The sequence below is a fragment of the Pimephales promelas genome, chromosome 1 (genome assembly GCF_988280905.1).
Source record: "Pimephales promelas chromosome 1, fPimPro1.hap1.1, whole genome shotgun sequence".
Taxonomy (NCBI): Eukaryota; Metazoa; Chordata; class Actinopteri; order Cypriniformes; family Leuciscidae; genus Pimephales; species Pimephales promelas.
This window is the reverse complement of record NC_142769.1, coordinates 40,793,610-40,811,465: the sequence shown is the minus strand read 5'-3', so window position 1 is coordinate 40,811,465 and position 17,856 is coordinate 40,793,610. Positions and strand designations below refer to the sequence as shown.

Below are 17,856 nucleotides of genomic sequence, written 5' to 3'. Positions count from 1 at the left end.
GTATCTCTCTAATGGGCTTTGAGAATGTTTGAACTCTGCCATTTCAACAGCAACAATCAATAGATCCTCATGGGCCAAAGCCCATGTTAAACTGAAGCTTATAATCATTTCTAAAAGCCGGTTCAGAGATAATACACACACACACACACACACACACACACACACACACACACACACACACACACACACACACACAAAACAGCTAAATGTGACTTATTTCGCACCAAAATAATGTTCTTCCAAACTATTTGCTACTATTTTATTTTACTATGATTTCACTGCAATTTCTTATGAAAATCTCCCTTTGTGTTCCACAGAAAAAAATAACGGCATATATTTTTGGAATGAGGGTGAGTAAATAAGGACAGAATTTTTATTTTATGTTGAACTTATCCTTGAAGACACTTTATTATCTTTCACAGCTCTGACACAATGATTTATAATGATCTTAATGTTTTCTATGAGTCTCTTACTGAGACATTGTGGTGGTATCCAGTTTTGCAACTTTAAAAGAAAACTTTAAAAAGAACTCTTTCACTGTAATGAACTGTATTCACTAGCACTGCTTGTTATTTGCATATGCTGTCGGCTTTGTTTTGATGCCTGATTCACTAAAAGTAATTATGCAAATCAGGAAATGGTGCATGTGACCTCAAAATCTTGGCTGAATCCTGTGCAATCTGTGCAATTTCCTATCTTAAGGATGCAGCAGACTATTTATCATTTATTTAAAAATATTTTTTATTTTATTTTATTATTTTCAGTATTCATTTTCATTTCATTTTAGTTTATGTTTTAGTATTTATTAATGTGCTTTTCTCGTATTTATTAGTTTAATTTAAATAGAGATATTGATGTATAGCTCTATTTTTTATTTCAATTCGAGTCATTTTAGTATTTCAAACGAATTTTATTTCAGTTCGCCTACTTCCAAAGGTCTATATCTAATTTACTTTTTTAAAATTTGCTTTTATTTTAAATTTATTTTTTTTCATCATATATTTTATTTTATTTCATTTCAAATAATGAAATTGTAGTTTTAGTTACCAATAACAACTTTGGAATGACCAACACGATCTCACGGTAATTCGTAGGCTACCTATTTTAAGAGTTATCCAAATCATAAAAATTCAAATGACCTGTACTTGACCCCGCCCCTAAACCTACCGATCACTGGGTAGGCTCAGGCTACCTCGTAAAATACGGATGAATTTGTCGTGAGCTATCGAATGACATGTTGATGGATTTTGACAACTGATTGCAGGTAATTTTCTTTTTTTATAAATAGCCTAACCATGCGCAAAAGTTAAACACGTCAGTTTATTGAATTCAGCCCTTTAATGCTGCAGCTTTTACCACCGGAAATGATTTCATAGCATGTAGATGCTACACGGTAAACAACATGAAGTTGTTGATGATTGCTCTCAACCGTGAGCTGCTATTATAATAAGCGAAAATTAACCTTGGTTTTACTACAAATAAAACAAAAACACCTTGGTTATTACAGTTAAACCATGGTAAGTACAAATTAACCGTGGTTTTGCTACATTAACCATTGTTTAACCATAGTATTTATTATAAAACTGTGGTTATACAAAATGGTATGGTTACTGAAGCAAAAAAATGGCTGATTGGTCTTGTAAAATTTTGATGGCCTGAGTGAGGCAAAGAGTGAGCAACTGCCTCTTTGAATGCCCACAATTAGCGAATGATTTGCTTGAAATTTTCCAGGTCTCATCAGAAGTTCACAAACCAAAGATAATAGCTTCAGGTTTTTGAGTCTTTAGATGTGGTACACTTTGAACCATTTCATATTTAGACTCGGTACACTTGTGCCTAAAAGTGCACTGACTTCAAAATGATTGTGTATTGAAAAAATAACTGCTCACCTCCAGGTGGTGAGATGAGCATTTGCCTTGAGGTCTTGCCACAGGCACGGACAGATGGACTGAATACCGTCACCCAAAGTCATTTTCTTTTTTTAAGAAAAACTGGGTTTAAGGTTCAGGTGTTTGCACTTGCAAAAGTATTTTAGAAAGCTAACAAGGTCAGTTATAACATTACATTTCCACATGACATTTCCTCATCTACCCAGTAAGTAAATAAAGAAAAACAGTTATTTTGCCCCCTCTCGTCCTGTGAAAGTGGTCTGGCTGACTGGTTGTCTGATTTTTTTTTTTTTTTTACACTCCTTATTTTGAGACACGTCTACTTTTAGGAATTGTATTGTTCCTTTTCCTTTTCTCTTCAGTGATTCATCTCTGAATTTTGCAGTGCTCTGACAGTTCTTGGGGCTGAGATGTCACTTCATGTCTTGCTCTTCCTCCCCCTTTACTTCCTTCCAGTATCCTCCCACACTTCAGGCTGTCCAGCATCCTGCGATTCTCCATTCACCATCCCTCCATCTGTTCACTCCATTCACATCTCACATCTCCATACTGATGAAAACCGCAGCAAACATCCTCAAGAAAACATCAAACAAGAAAATCGATCCAACTGTGGTATGACAAAAGTTTGTGTTTGTTTTATAATTTCTAAGGAAAACTGGGAATTGGGTGCATTTGACTAAAAGTTCAGTTGAGCGTAATGGCTGCTTTTGTTAAAGATGGAAGAATGTTGCATCTGAGAGAGGGTGTCAGTGTGTGTTAGACTCTCCTCATCTCTGTCCATGTATTATTCAGTGTGTGTGTGCGCACACCAAGGCTGCACTGAATTTGGAGACTCATTACAGTGAGGTCAGAAATTTGTTTGGACCCTGCAGGTTGACAAAAACAGTGCTCACATCAATTTACCACAACAAAACTGATATGAAATTAAAAATCAATGCTTTTGAGATGGGCTTCCTTGGTTTCTAAGATGAAATTTATGTCCCATTACGGTCAGATTTAAAAAAAAACAACAACATTTGTTCCAAACAATGCAGAACTATTTTTATTTCTGTATAAAGAAAACCATTTTACCTTGCAGCAAGTTGACTTGTGTGTAGCAGCACTGACTTGTGATAAGGGAATGTACTGATGTCTGCCTAGTCAGAGTTGCATGCTGCCATTTTTCTGAAAAATATGTGGCATTGCATTTCTCTTATAAATTAGTATGAAAGCAAAGTAGATGTTTTAAGCATTACCAGCTGTTCTATCAGCATGCCTCCCTCAAAACTTCGTTTGAGAGCAGATTTTGGATGAAAGCAAATGAAAATTCAATTCATTGGACTGATACAGTTGAATACAAAGTCTTGAAATGTTTATTTGAATTATAGCCTACAATATGTTTACATATACATAAATTACTGTAATATTTTTTGAAATGTTTAAAATAGAGTCAAAATATTTCAAATATTACAATTTAGAATAACTGTTTTCTATTTTAATATTTATTTAAAATATAATTCATTCCTGTGAAGGTAAAGCTGAATTTTCAGCAGCCATTAGGCTACTCCAGTCACCAGTGTCACATGATCCTATACCGTATAGAATTTCATTACATCACTTTGTATTAATATCTTTCACAAAAACAAAAAAACTGAGCCCATACTTTTGAGTGGAAGTGTATAACATCTGTTTCGTCCTTCCAGTCCTGAGTGGAAAAGATAGTAGTTTACCATTGGAGTGACCTTCAAAATGAACTTTTACATTTATATATTTACCATTGTTATTTCCATGATAATTTTTGCTCAAAGCTGTTTAAAATAAGTTGGTTTGTCAAGTGCATGAAACAATATAAATACAGAGACAAAGCCTTTTGATGGAACCGCTATAAATACGTTTACAGTGAAATGCTTAATCATGCAAGTAGTTAAAGAGCCCCGGTGCGATCTGGTTCAATACTTCAAAGTCAAATACTAAATGCATCCCATTATAGGGGGAGCAATACAATGCAGTACAAAACCAATTAAGCATTGATATTTTAATATAATCATTAAGAGCATGTACACCGTAACTATTTTGTCCTCTTGTGAAATAACCTGCATGATAAGGAGATTTGTTCTCTTTTCAGGAGGGAAAATCAAATCAGCAGAGAGTGCAGATGTTCTCCCCAGCTGGCCAGATGTCTATAGAGGTAAAAACCCATGGTGGCTGAGAGAGCTCAACGCTCAACAGAAGAAAACACATGAAAAGAGAAAAAACACAAGCAAATTAAGAAAACACCTTCCAACAGTTTGACAACACATGCTGAAAACACAGCGCAACCAAATACAGAAATGCGCTGCAAATGCTCACAACGCACACGAATCAAAATTAAATAAACACAAATGGTCTGTGCCATTTGCAGCGTGTTTCTGTGTGTGGTTGCGCTGTGAGTATTTGCACCACATGTTGTCGAATTGATGAAGTACAACAATCATAATGCAAAAGTATGTTGGAATGAACTTGGACAAATGTGCACTGCAGTTTGAAAGAAGACTTGATAGAATTATGCACTCTAAAAATGCTGGGTTGTTTTAACCCAGTTTTGGGTCAAATGTGGATAAACTCAAACATTGGTTTAAAAATGTAATTTAAAAAATGTAACCCAATGGCTGGGTTTGTCCATATTTGACCCAACATTGGGTTAAAACAACCCAGCATTTTATAGAGTGTGGATAAAATGATTTCCTGTTTCATATTTTCATTTCAACCAATGCTAAATGGACCGTTTTATCAATTTCCCAAATCTAACTTTTGACTTAATCACTTTAGTATGTCATCCTTAAACCCAGGATAGAATTAGCATTTTTGAGCTGTGGGTTTCCTCAGGAAATTCAAAATGGTGTTTTGGAATAATGGTTTCCCATTTACGAGTAAATTTAGGTCTGGGGTTAACCTTAATGGAAGGGACTAAGATTTTCTTGTACAACATAAATAACAGATTCATGCCATAATGTGACATTTTACTGCTGTGTACTTTAAAATCTTTTAAGGACTACTTTTATGTCTTGTAACCACCACACAAGGATGTTCTGCACATAATGTAAAGCAACTAAAAACCTATTAGAAATTCCAGAGGGGATGCATGGTGAATTAGCCTTCTGGACTGGCCTGCAAATTGATGACATGAGTGAACAGTTCTATTCTGTCAAAATAAATCTCCCATTTAGACATGTAAAACAACCAGCCACACCAAATGAACGTCCCCTATAGACGTTGAAATGTTACAAAAACACAATGAAGAAACTGAATGTTTCTCGTTTAGTTGATACAAACGGCCTCTGCATTTTTTTTTTTGAAGATTCAATGTCATGAACCAACTTTGACAAGTGCAGTGACTGGTTCTTTTCCAGAGTGGCCAATCTGGCAGTGATGGTAGCAATGGCACATTTTATTGTCAGCAAGTACGGCAGTATTGCTGTGTTGTTGAGAATTTGACAAATAAAAAATTGAACTTAAACTTTGATGGTATTATTTTAGAGTGTTCTGCAGTTTCTGATAAAGTAGTGTGTCAGGCCGATGGATCCATTTGTTTTGCTGCAGTACATGATGAAAATGTAAACTATACTGAAACTTTTCACCATTTAAACTAAACTGAAAAGATATGTCTTTAAGGGTTAGGGCTGCATGGGTTTGGAGTTTCTTATCAGTATTTCAATATAATATATTTTACATACATATAATCTCTGATTTGACAGATATGGTCGGGATTTGTCTTTCTTGGCTAAATCATGATGATAGAAAAAATGAGTGGATGATGGTATGATATCACCTTGAGGTGAATATGATGGCTGAGATGAATAGGGGGGCGTAACGGGCTGCCCACTCGTGCGCATCATTAAACAGACTGATTTGTTGAAGTGATCGTACTCCATGATGGAAAGACAGCAATGGGAGAGATAGTCTGCCCTTAGAACTCCACTCAGTCATTTTTCTTTCACTAAAAGGTTTTAGACGTAACAAAATGAGTAATACTTTGAAAAATCAGCTTACAATCGTGTACTGTACACCCACAGGAGATGAAGACTTCAGTCATACCCGCCTTTTCCATAATGAAAGCTGTTTCATTTTACAAAGAGTTTACTTTTAGATATGCACATTTTATCCTGTTATTAGACACTTTAGCTTTTAACTTTTTGTGATGCTATATTAGTGCAACATAAAGAAAAGATTACTGAGTGCTCTTTTAAAATCTGTGCAAGTCAGGTGAACCCAAGGGGTTGGTTGGTTAGAACCTGCTGGTAGGTATTGTAATGGCACTGTTTAAAAGTTTGGGGTGGGTACGATTTTTTTAAAGACTTTAAATGGATCAGTCATTAAAGTCACTTATATAGTGTGTGTATACAATTTTAATACTATTTAAAAAAAATATTAAGCAACTGTTTTCTATCTTGATTCTGAAACTAATAAGAAATGTTGTGGATAAATAAAAAAAGGATTGTGTGACACTGAATACTGGAGTAATGATGCAGAAAACTCAGCTATGCCAACATATTAACTTACATTTAGTACTGTTTTACTGTATGTTTAGCCAAATAAATGGAGGTGAGCACAAGAGACAAGAGAGATTTTTCAAGAAGTTTTCAATTTGTGTCAAAGCAACTGTAATTGAGATGGGCAGGAATTCTAATGATACGCTCTCTCCGAGTATAACTGAACTCAAAAGTATTGATTTGCTGGTTTAACTGTTTGATTAGAATTAGAAACCAAGCTCTGCATGGGGAGACAGATCTCCTTTCATTTACATGTTGGTCCTATGACAATCCATGCCAAGCCGACTTTGCATCTATTCAGTATCGCAAATAAAAATGCATGCTCTGCTCTTGAGTGCCCACTCACATCCTGTTGGGCTGCCTATCTGTCCAACATGTGTAGCAGTGTAGAGTATAAACATCAGCATTAGTGCCATGGCTCAGTTATTCTTTATATTCCCTAGAGATGTAAGAGAGGTTTTGTTGCCACTATGTATTCCACATCTGATGCCCCTTTCCATTCCCCTGTTTGATATCAGATGACTGGCAGAGTGTGTTAAGCCCCTCTAATGGTATTTCACAGCAGATTGTCCAGTGAGTACCGTGATGGATTCTTCTCTTGCCTATCTGTGCTCAATTTGGAGGCAATCCAAAAACACTGGGTTTGTTTTTATTGGTGATGACGTTCTTTCGGACCTCTCCCTCCGCGTGCCACTTGCTGAATTTGATCGCCCTAACGTGGAAAATGAGATTTCCATTCTGTTCATCTGCTTATCAGCTGAGGCCGTTCTGCAGTGCTAATGTTCCTGATTAGATGTCCCTCACTATCTCTTTTGTGGGCTGGTTATACTCGCTTAGTTTAAATGAAAGAACAAGGCGAAATCTTGGACTCTTTTGTGAGAAATATCAGTCATATATTTCGCTTAGGTTGAGGTTGAGGAGGAATTTGAGTCATAGATTCCCAGTGGTTTCTCACCACCACTGACTTGATTGCATTTGATTGTCTCTGAGGGCTTCTTCTGCCACTCTGATTGAGGTGAAAGCTGCCACTGTAGTGAAGTATCGTCTCCATTTTTACTCTTCTGAGTTTGCACTTTGGATGTTCTAATGAATAATGCATTAATGTTACCATTCGTGACATCTTCACTTTTTTGGGGTTCGTCTTCTCGTGCCTCCCAAAATGATTTCATGCCTAAATGATATATGTATGTTTTTTATTCTCCTTAGTAACAAATGATGGATTTTTTCCCCACCAGGACATGAACTACTGTCTTAAGCGCCATTGGTTTACTTATTAATTTTCTATGTCATGGCGAAAGCATCTCTAATGGTGATGCAGCGAAGCTACTTTGAATGGCAATTTGTTTCTGCTCCTCCCTCCAGCTTTCAAATTAAGATGTCTGATAAAATATGACAGGTGCAGAGCATGTTGATTTGTGTAGATCGACTGTATTGTAAAACAAACATGTTTTTTTCCACAATGTGGGTGGGTTATCAAAATCAATGCACGTATAGCGCCGGGCGGCCCATGAATCCCTAAATGGCATCCTAATGAGATTTCATTTGAATAACAGCCATGAGAAGATGAGGAGATGTACACACTCCAACAAAGGCTGGTAATTAATGCACACTATTAAGTGGCGGATGTGGATTTAAACGAAGTCTTGGTAGAACCCCTAACCTACTTATTTCATCCCTGACGGATTGAAAGAGTTTAGCGAATGTGCGATGATTTCCTTTGGCAGCTTTTCTGTCTCATGTTCCTCAAAAAGTTAATTTTTTTAATGGTGACTGTGTCATTTGTGGTTTAATGGCATTCTATATTCAGACCTCTGTTCTGCAGGAAGTTTAATTTCTCAGTCAGCTGGTGACAGAAATGACTTTGTATTTGTATTTCCAAAGTTTATAGCTATATTAAAGAACTTTTCATGTGACTTCCCAATTAGGATGAATCTCTTTGACTCATATGAATCATATTGATTCATTTTTTCCTTAATTTATCCACATATTTGCCCATTTATGTTGTCTTGCATCCATTTATGATTTAAATTTGTTGCAAAATGACCAAAATCGTGCAAGCGTTTCCAATTTTGTTTGCATATTTGTGCCATTTATTTGGATAATTGCATAAAAGAGTGTGCAAAATAAATTATGCTATCAGGGGGGTGAAGATAATGATAATTGAACTCTCCTCTTGTCATCCCTGTTTGAGGATTCAGTTTTCAGGATTCGTCCCAGGTTGTCTATCTGTTATCGTCTCATCTGGACTGGTTCTTTTTAGAGCACTGTATGGGAGTGCTGTTGTTGAGAAGCTGCTGACAACTGAGGCTTCAATGACAGTAAGGACAAATGGTGATCCCTCCAGCTGATACCGCACACACACTCTCGAACTGGTACACTCAATTAGATGTATATCAAAGTAGTACGCTGATTATTCTTTCTCTTTTTATTCACCTTTCCCCTGCAGCTTTAACAGTTTGTCTTTCCCAGAGGTTCAAGTCTGTTCAGTAACTACAGACCAGGCCTTAATTAAAGTATATCAGAACTTGCTGGAGGGGCCAGAGCAACAAGATTGCACAATATGAAAATATTGCTTCAGAGTGCATGTAAAGAAAGAATAACCCCGGCAGCTGTCACTGACAGTGACAATAGGCATGATTGGTTGACCGGAAATGCCTGCAGGTCCCCAACCCTCTTGATAGAGGCCAGTGCAAACAGCAGCAAAGTCTTCATGGACAGAAGATTTAAGTCTGCTGACTGCAAATGCTCAAAGGGAGCATAGTGAAGTGCTCGAAGCACCAGGGAAAGGTCCCAAGAGGGTATGAGGGGGATCGAGGAGGATTTAATCACCTCGCCCCCCTTAGGAACCTGACGACCAGGTTTTGCTTTCCAACTGTTTTTACCATCTGGTTGTGATAAGCTGAAATAGCGGCAGCATGTACTTTGAGGGTGGAGGGCGACAGCCCTCGCTCCATCGCTTGCTGCAAGAAGGAAAGCGCAGACCCTATTGAACATCTTCTGGGGTCCTCTCGGTGAGAAGAACACCACTCGACGAACAGGTTCCTCTTAAAGGCGTACACACGTCTCTTGGACGGCGCCCATGCTGAAGTGATGGTGTGAAGTACCTCTGGGGGTAAGTCCAGGGACCAGGGACCAGACATGGAGTTTCCAGGGGTCTGGACGCGGGTGCCATAAGGTGCCCCATCTCTGAGTCAGAAGATTCTTCCTCAGAGGAATGGGCAAGGGAGGGACTGTCACGAGGAGCATGAGTTCTGAGAACCAAGTCCGGGTGGGCCAATAGGGAGCCACCAGAAGGACCTGCTCCTCGTCCTCGCTAACTTTGCACAAGGTCTGTGCAAGTAGGCTCACTGGAGGAAATGCATATTTGCGTGGGCCCGGGAACAGCTGTGTGCCAATACGTCCGTGCCAAGTGTTCCCTCGTTCAGGGAGAAAAGCAGTTGGCAGTGGAAGGTCTCTGAGGAAGCAAACAGGTCTACCTGAGCCTCCCAGAGGTCTCTCTAGATCAGCTGAGCCGCCTGGGGGTGGAGTTGCTAACCAGGCTCGCATACGAGACCATACAAATGAGACCAAAGGGACTGTCCCAAAAAAGAAAAACAGAAAGAAAGAAGCTGCTCTTTTATTGAAAATTTGGTCGGAACAACGATTTTGCTTTTTCTCTTTTCTGCGAGGTCTGTTACGAATACAAAGTTCCTGGAGAACATGTGGATCGTGACCACCCTTGTGAAGGTCCTTCAGTGTCTTGGCCTGATGAACCTTCAGCAACGCCATGGTGTGCATGGCAGAGGCAGCTTCCCCACAAGCCTTGTAAACCTTGACGGATAGGTCCAACGAGTACCTATAGGCCCAGGAAGGAAGATACAGTTCTCCACTCCAAGTGGAGTGTGGGCATAGTTGTATTGCAAGCAACAACAGCCCGCTCCACTGGTGGGACATGTGTTTATCCTTTAGCTGCCCCACCCTCAAGGGTGGTGAGGACGGAGGAGCCACCGAGACAGTAAAAGGCAGTAAAAGGTGGCGTCTACCTCCCTGTGAGCTCCCCATTCACCTCCTGGTAGCGTGTGCCACCCCGAGATACCATTCGCCAAGCCTCGAGGGCTCGGAACAAGGTGAGCCGGATCCTATTGGCAGCCTGAGAAATCATAGCCATCATCTCCGGGTCTGACTTGGGCACAGCTGGCACACTCGAAGGAGGCAGTGACACCGGGTCGTCGTCCACAGAGAAGTCTGACCCACCCTCCGATGAAGCGATCGATATCTGATCGTTGCGGGGAGCACCAAAGGAAACGACTGGTACACAACTCGAGGATGGTCCAGCACGTTCCTTTGGTGGCTCAACTGGCTGCGGAGGATGAAAGGGAATAGGGTTCCTAAGGGGTTGGTTCCCCGAAGGAGGTTCGCTCACCGTGATCCTCAGGCTCTGACTGGCGCAACTTATCAGCTGTTATAACAGGTTTTTTTTGTTTGCTCAGTTTGAAACAAAATAGAGGAAGAGAGAGAGAAAAAATATTGTTTGCGCTGCTGTGCTGTAACACACTCACCCAGATAGAGAAGTCCAAGAAAGGCTTGTTGGTTTCACAGTCAGTATTGATTGTAGAAGCATCGAAGTGCTTGGCTCCGAAGCAATAAGCTGAAGTGCAATCACACCAGCTCATTAAGTACCCGTGCTGCGAGGCTGCACAGCTAATGCAAATGATTGCAATCCAATGTGTATTGGGTTGTTTAGTTTCACTCGAAGTAGATTGGCCTCTCTAGCGAGATTCCTATCAGTCGGTCACAACGTACATCGAGAGTGACCGACCGATAAGGGAAATAACTTACATAAAACAAAACTGATGCAGATATACAGAAGTTCTTCATTTGCTTATGAGCATCTCTTTCCACTTGGCTTGGATCCCTCAGATCTATACAGACATGGCATGGCTTTTGTTATGTATGTTTCTATAAAACAATGCTTGACCAAATGAGAGATGACAGGTGATTCATGCAAGCACATACATATATGTAACTAACATAGCAGGTTAGCTATATAATTATTTATAATTAAATAAAATACAGTAATAAAATACATAAATAAATACCTAAATAAAATTAACCTAAATAAAATAACCTAACTAAAACCCAAATGCAGCATTGTGAAATTTTGTAAAAGCATTTTGTTCTTGTTGGGAAACCCTTAATGTTGAGTTTTCCCGGCTTAAGCCATGATCAAACATTAAATATGTCACACAAAATTACCAGCTATTTAAGAGAGACAGAACATAAAATGTCAAATCCAATCTGATGATTTGTGGTTTTATTAAAGGTCAGGGTTAAAGCTGATTTGTAACTGTTGTGCTCAATATTATTTTAGGTTAAAAACTATGGAAGGAGAATGTTCAAACTTCAAAGCTATGGGAATAGTTATTGCAAAATAAAATTAGGTGATTTTTTTCTGGTTTAATGGAATAAATGGACTAGGATTGGACTGGAAATGGACTGGATTTTCTTAGCACAATATAATGTGTATGTCCACACATTGAATTATTATTTGAAGAAGTAGTTAATTTTATAGTGCTGGAACAATGAGAATATACAGGTTTATGGTTTTGAACCAAAGATATTTTACAATCGGTGGGGCTGCAGTGGAATGCAACAGATATAGAAACTAAGCCAGCATTGAAAATGTCAAAATGTATCAGTTGGTTTAACAAAAAGTCATGTATGAGTTATCTGATTCCGGTACATCAGCCTGAGGGTGTAAATGAGGGCAGTCCTGTTCAACCCTTCAGGATGATGTCTCAATTCAATGCGCTATGACCACCTCACAGGCCAGTCAAAAAAGGTGGCAAAAGATAATTAAATATATAAAAAGAGAATAAAATAAATATAACTAATAAAATCAAGAGAGGAGAAAACTGCTAAAAGGAAAAATCAAATCAGACATGATATTACATCTAATCTTGTCAAATAGGTGCTTAAAATAAAAATAAAGTATGTGGTTATAGACACATAAGGTTAAAGGACTTGATCATTGATCACCTTGATTGATTTGAACTAATAAAAAAGAAGCTGGATTCTTCTTCATTTTTATACACTTATTTTATCTAAACTGACATTTTAGACTGAGTGACCATATTTCCAGACTGTTGTTTCATCAGTTTCAAGTCAGACTGACAAATCACAGAATGATTTTGTAATGTACTAATACATTCATCCATGTGTTGTGCTCCTTTTTTCTCAATAGGAACACAAGCACTCATTCCGCTCTCCGCACATTCTCTTTTCAGAGAGGTGATTCAGTTGTGGTGATGTGTGAAGAGGATCTGTTATTGATGTTAACCACGTTGGGCACTCAGCCAGCGCATTCCACCCAGATGCCCACTGGTGATTGGCCAGTGCGATTTGGCAGCTCAGATCCAACCAAAGGGGTTGCTGTGAGTGACCTTGCAGATGGTCGGAGCCAAAGCTGTATCAGCCACCTCGGGTCATTTTTAACCCATTTCCCCATTTATTCACCGTCTCTCCCTCCTTCATGTCATCCTCTATCTTTCTATCTCTCTGTTTGGTGTTTTTTTAAAGACATGATATTGCTTCTGACTGTAATACCTTCTGAGGGTGACCGTGTTTCATTTTATTCGATGTGCATAAGAATGTCTCAAATTGAAATATTAACCCCAATTCAACCTCTTCATAATTTCAGTCTGAAACAGGACACGCTTGCATATATATATTTTTTCTCCATGTATGTGTGTTCTTGATACAAAATGGTTATATTTTTTTCATTTAGGATTTGATTTACATTCAAAAAATGATTTTCGCTGGTTTGTTCTTTTAATTAAAATGGCTAATGCAACAGTAGTTGTTTGTAAAGATTCTTGGTCAACTTACTTTCATTGCTTTCAACCTACAAAAAACAGATGTTTTTTTGTTTTTTTAGGAGTACAGTGTTTTTTGTTGCCTTCTGCTGGGACTATGATTACGTTTGTTACCTGCAACTGGCGAGGGATATTTAGTTCCCAGCATGCTTTGTATGGCAAGGAAATGATGGAAGTTTTGAGCAATATAAGAAATGGAGGAGACTTGTTAGTGTTTAATGTTCTGTTTTGTTAAGATTTAGACTAATTTTGTTACGTTGCTAGTTTGGAGTTTGGGGATTTCCGGTGTGGTAAAGAATGGAGCTTGTGCTCTGGTTGAGAACGGATTCATTATGTTGTTTGTTTTACTAAGAAGCAATTAACATGCAAATGCTATTGGAGAGGCCAGATTTGTCTTTCTTGTGCTTGCCAACACCATAGATTACATAAGGTAAACAATAAGTTGAGTAGGCTAATATGTGCTAATGCTTGATTCAGATTTAGTTGGGTTACTTCAATGATATGTCTATTTTCTATTGTTTAATTTAATGTTTACAAAGTGTTGAACCTTTTCACAACTGTATTAATTTCAACAACTATGATTATTGTGCAATTTCAAGGTATCTGTGATCTCTCTGTCTTTCTTAGAAAACATTCTTTGATTCTTTTAATGGCATGTTCTTCCATAACACTATTTGGGTCCATGTAGAAAGTGTGGCATGACAACACATAATCATTACCATTTAGCTCAAAGAAACAAAAAAGCATTAACTAGATTCATATCATATCATGAAAGCTAAGACGAAAAAAAGAAAATCATAGATAAACACCAAAAAGGCATACCATATAAAATGCTGATGAAAAGCAGATGACAAACTAAATGCTAATTGACATCCATCAGCGTTGTCTAGCGGTCCAAATGGCCGTCCATTACCCACACAAATGCGAGTCTGTGATGATAAGAGAGAGAGACAAATGAATCCAGGACCCAGTGGAGCTTTGCTATTGAATTAAGCACAAGCTGCCTCACACACAAATGGACGCACACTCTATTATTACTGTCCAGATATGTGTTTGTTGTGATGCTGGAGGTGGAGTTTGTATGAGGTGAGTTGGAAAGCATCAAAGCGCTATGTGTAATTATTTTTGGCTTGCGGACTCCTGTCTCATCTGAGGAGAGAGAAGAGGGGAGCAGTTAAACTTGTGAGGCAACAATTACATCTGACTCTTTGACTGACAGCAAGAGATGCTCAGAGGTGCGTTAGAGTGAATCCTAATCTGAAAACTGCTCTCGCTCATTGCTTTTCACTCTGTTCTTTAGCTGTTCACTTTAGTTTCAGATGGTTCAGTATAATACCTATCCACCTGCCCTCTCAACTTCTGTCCTTGTAGTTTATTTGTCTTTTTGTCTGCAACAGGGATCTCCCAGTCACGTGACCCCTAGCCGCGTGTCAGCCATTTTGACGGAATACATCCATCAGCCACCAAAGCCCGTCTCAGAACCCATTGCCGTGGGTAATATACTGTATATCATTAGTCTTTTTTTATACTAATTATTAGTATATTTTATACTAATAATATAATTATTAGTAGATTATACTAATAATATAATTATTAGTATAATTATTTTTATAATTAGCCTAAATATTTCAATACTTTGCGTAATTATAATAATTGAGTGTGCAAAATATCTCCATACTGAACAGAATCGATTTTTTCCCCCACTATCTATTATTAGCGCAACGGCCGTCAGATATCTCTTCACGTCACATCATCGCACTTAGTATTAGCATCACAAAAAGAAATATACAAGAGGAAGATATAATTAGGAATCATAGATCCATATGATCACCACAAGTTCTTTTTACAGACATTAAATGTGTAGAAAAAACTTACTGACGTTGAGTTTGTGACATTTACAGGCCTATCTTATTCACTGGGCTTTATGCACAGCTGCACTACTTCCTGAACTTAAGCCAGCTCCTTTCCTGTCTATCATTATTGGGCAAACTTGATTAATTCAGGTGTGTCTGATTATTGTTGCCGTGACTACTGAAGTCAGGTACACCTGAATTAATCAATTTGTCCAATAATGGCTGATAAAATTTGCAGCTGTGCATAAAGGCACTTCCCATCACGCTACACCGGAGTTTCATCAACAAAAGCTTAAGGCTATGGTATCTCTGCAACTTTTGGACTTTTTGGACGCCAGTGGGGAAGGATTTTTCAATCATCACTGCAAAGGTTGGTCAATGTATTTTTATCACCAAATTATAGTACTTGCCCAGATAGCTTCTTTTTGGCGTTGGCCCTAAGCTGTCGGTGCGTCCCGCTGGCGGCGATGAAACGTTTGCTGCCGAATTCGTCACTCCCATTTTTTTTGCGAGATGCCGCCGGCGAATAGCTGGCGGCCGACTGCTTGATTTTCACTGGCGGTTGCCTCCGTCTTATGGACCGCGGCCGGCTGGCGGCAAGCCGCTAGGAAAAAACAAGGATTTCTGCTCTCAAAATCGACCAGCCATGGCTTATTGTTTAGCTCCAAAGCCATTAGGGTTTAGGCTATAACATATTCTTGACTCTTGATTCCATAAGGTTTAGGAAATGACATTTAAATTACTTAAATAGCCTATAGTAATATAGGCTATGTAAAATGTATTTAATTATTTTATGCAGGTAAAAATTGTTTACATTTCTTTGATTGATGCGCATTTGAGACATGCAGCAATAAACCAAAAATTTGGCAATAAAACTTACTTGGCAATAAATATCTTTCTGATTAGGTTTTACAAAATATGTTTAATTCATGGTATGAACAATTTAACAGATTATGTTTTTATTATTATTTTAATTATTTATTATTTATTTTAAAGGCAATTAAAAAAATCTAAACATTTAGATTGTGAATGTTAATTCGCTATTTTGGGAATAGCAAATCTATTGCTAAAACACATTACAAAGACTGAACTGTGAAGTACTGAATTGTGGAGTTAGACAGTTTTGCAGCACACCATTGTGTTCAGGATTTTTTTGGGTGGGGCTAAAATGGTGGCTCAATGACACACTGGAGCCACTGAGCCCTCAAAAACATGGCTATTAGTTTGCCGCAGTTAGAACCTTTCTTTTACTGTATATGGTTAAAACACTTAAATAGCATGAAATTACAAACTCCTGTACAGTAGGTGGCGGTATGCACTTAAAAGTTGGTTGCAATCCGCCACCGCCAATAATCAAGAGAAGAAGAAGATTGCCTAAGTTTCGACAGCCTACAGTTTGCTAGCTAGCAAAGTCATCGACTACCAACCGTTTAAGTAAGTATTTGTTTCCTTTTTGTGTAACGCAATATTATGTTTACATTGCGTTTAGTTTATCTTTTTAAAATATCTTAAGTTAGTCATCTTTGTTTGGGTTTGCAGTATGCTGCTAGTCCTTTTGCTAGAGTGGATAACGTTAACAAGTGTTAGCTAACACATGCTGTTTTGCTTTTGTTAAGACACACTGAGGTTAAGCAATGTTGCACGTTACATGTAGAAATGTAATTAGCTATTTACAGTAGTTAGCCAAAGCTTTACATCTAGAAAGACTTAATTATAACTTGTATAATATTATATTATAATGTATAGGTTGTGTAAATTATTTTGTTTGTGAATTGAACTAGCAGAATACTTGTTCGGACAATGTAGCTACAGTGGTTAATATTGGTTCTCTTTGTTCACTGCAGCAAGCTTTATGGAAAAGAACATGTGACGCACAACATGCATGGATTGGTTTGGTGCACCTCAGACAAGATGCCAAAAAGTATGGTGTCCAATATCATGCTTCCCATTTGAAAACTTCCTTGGGTGCCTGAATAAACAATAGAAGGTCATCGCACCTTCCATGGCACCTCTTGTACAGCATTAAGTTTTCTGCTATGAAGGTATATTCTAGGCCTATGTCTTGGTGTCCAATGTTTTAATAGTATTGAAAATAGTGCCGTTGTATTTATAAAAATTTTTTTTTTTGTGCAGATTTACAGAGACTCCAGAATGAAAAGCAAAAGCCCTGAGGGAAAGCAATGCACCAGCAGGTGAGAACATGCACTCTTTCTTAAATTTACTACAGCACACGCTTCGGCTGGTCAGATATTTTTGATACAACTCCTCCAGTGGCATCAAGATAGAATGCATCAAATGATGCATAAGAATGCTGATGCCATGCTCTGTGAACAAATGAACAATGAATGCATTCCTACTGAAATGCTGTATGTAGCCTGGTATTTTGAAGTATTGTGCGTCACATTCCTTGAGCAATTTCTGCATCAAGAATATTTCCATCGTGACGTCGGAGTGAATGGACAGATTTGTCCTAATTTCCGAGGCAATTACTTTCAACACTTTTTTTTTATTGAGACATTCAGTCATGTTCACAGTCAGGAGTTGCTTGTTTGGTGTTGATTGTATAGTACTGTAAAATACTGACCATGCTTTTGGGCCTTTGCTATTTTTCCTCTTTTTACGATGGTCGCTGGCCTAGCCTTTTTCTCTGAAAGTTTGTGTTGTATATCTCCAGTTTGTTGGACTAACATTTTCACATCTTGACTTGACCCAGTGCAGCAGGATTGTTTTGCATTGTGAAAGAGTATTTAGC

General features: G+C 38.2%; 1 long non-coding RNA gene across 1 annotated transcript; it reads left to right on the top strand.

Moving 5' to 3' along the window:
- The first annotated feature begins 1,144 nt into the window (after positions 1–1,144).
- Positions 1,145–13,528, top strand: LOC148998481 (uncharacterized). The gene is made up of 4 exons (XR_016161112.1): positions 1,145–1,264; positions 2,346–2,501; positions 3,994–4,056; positions 12,621–13,528. It is a non-coding gene; the product is annotated as an uncharacterized LOC148998481 (long non-coding RNA).
- The last annotated feature ends 4,328 nt before the right edge of the window (positions 13,529–17,856 follow it).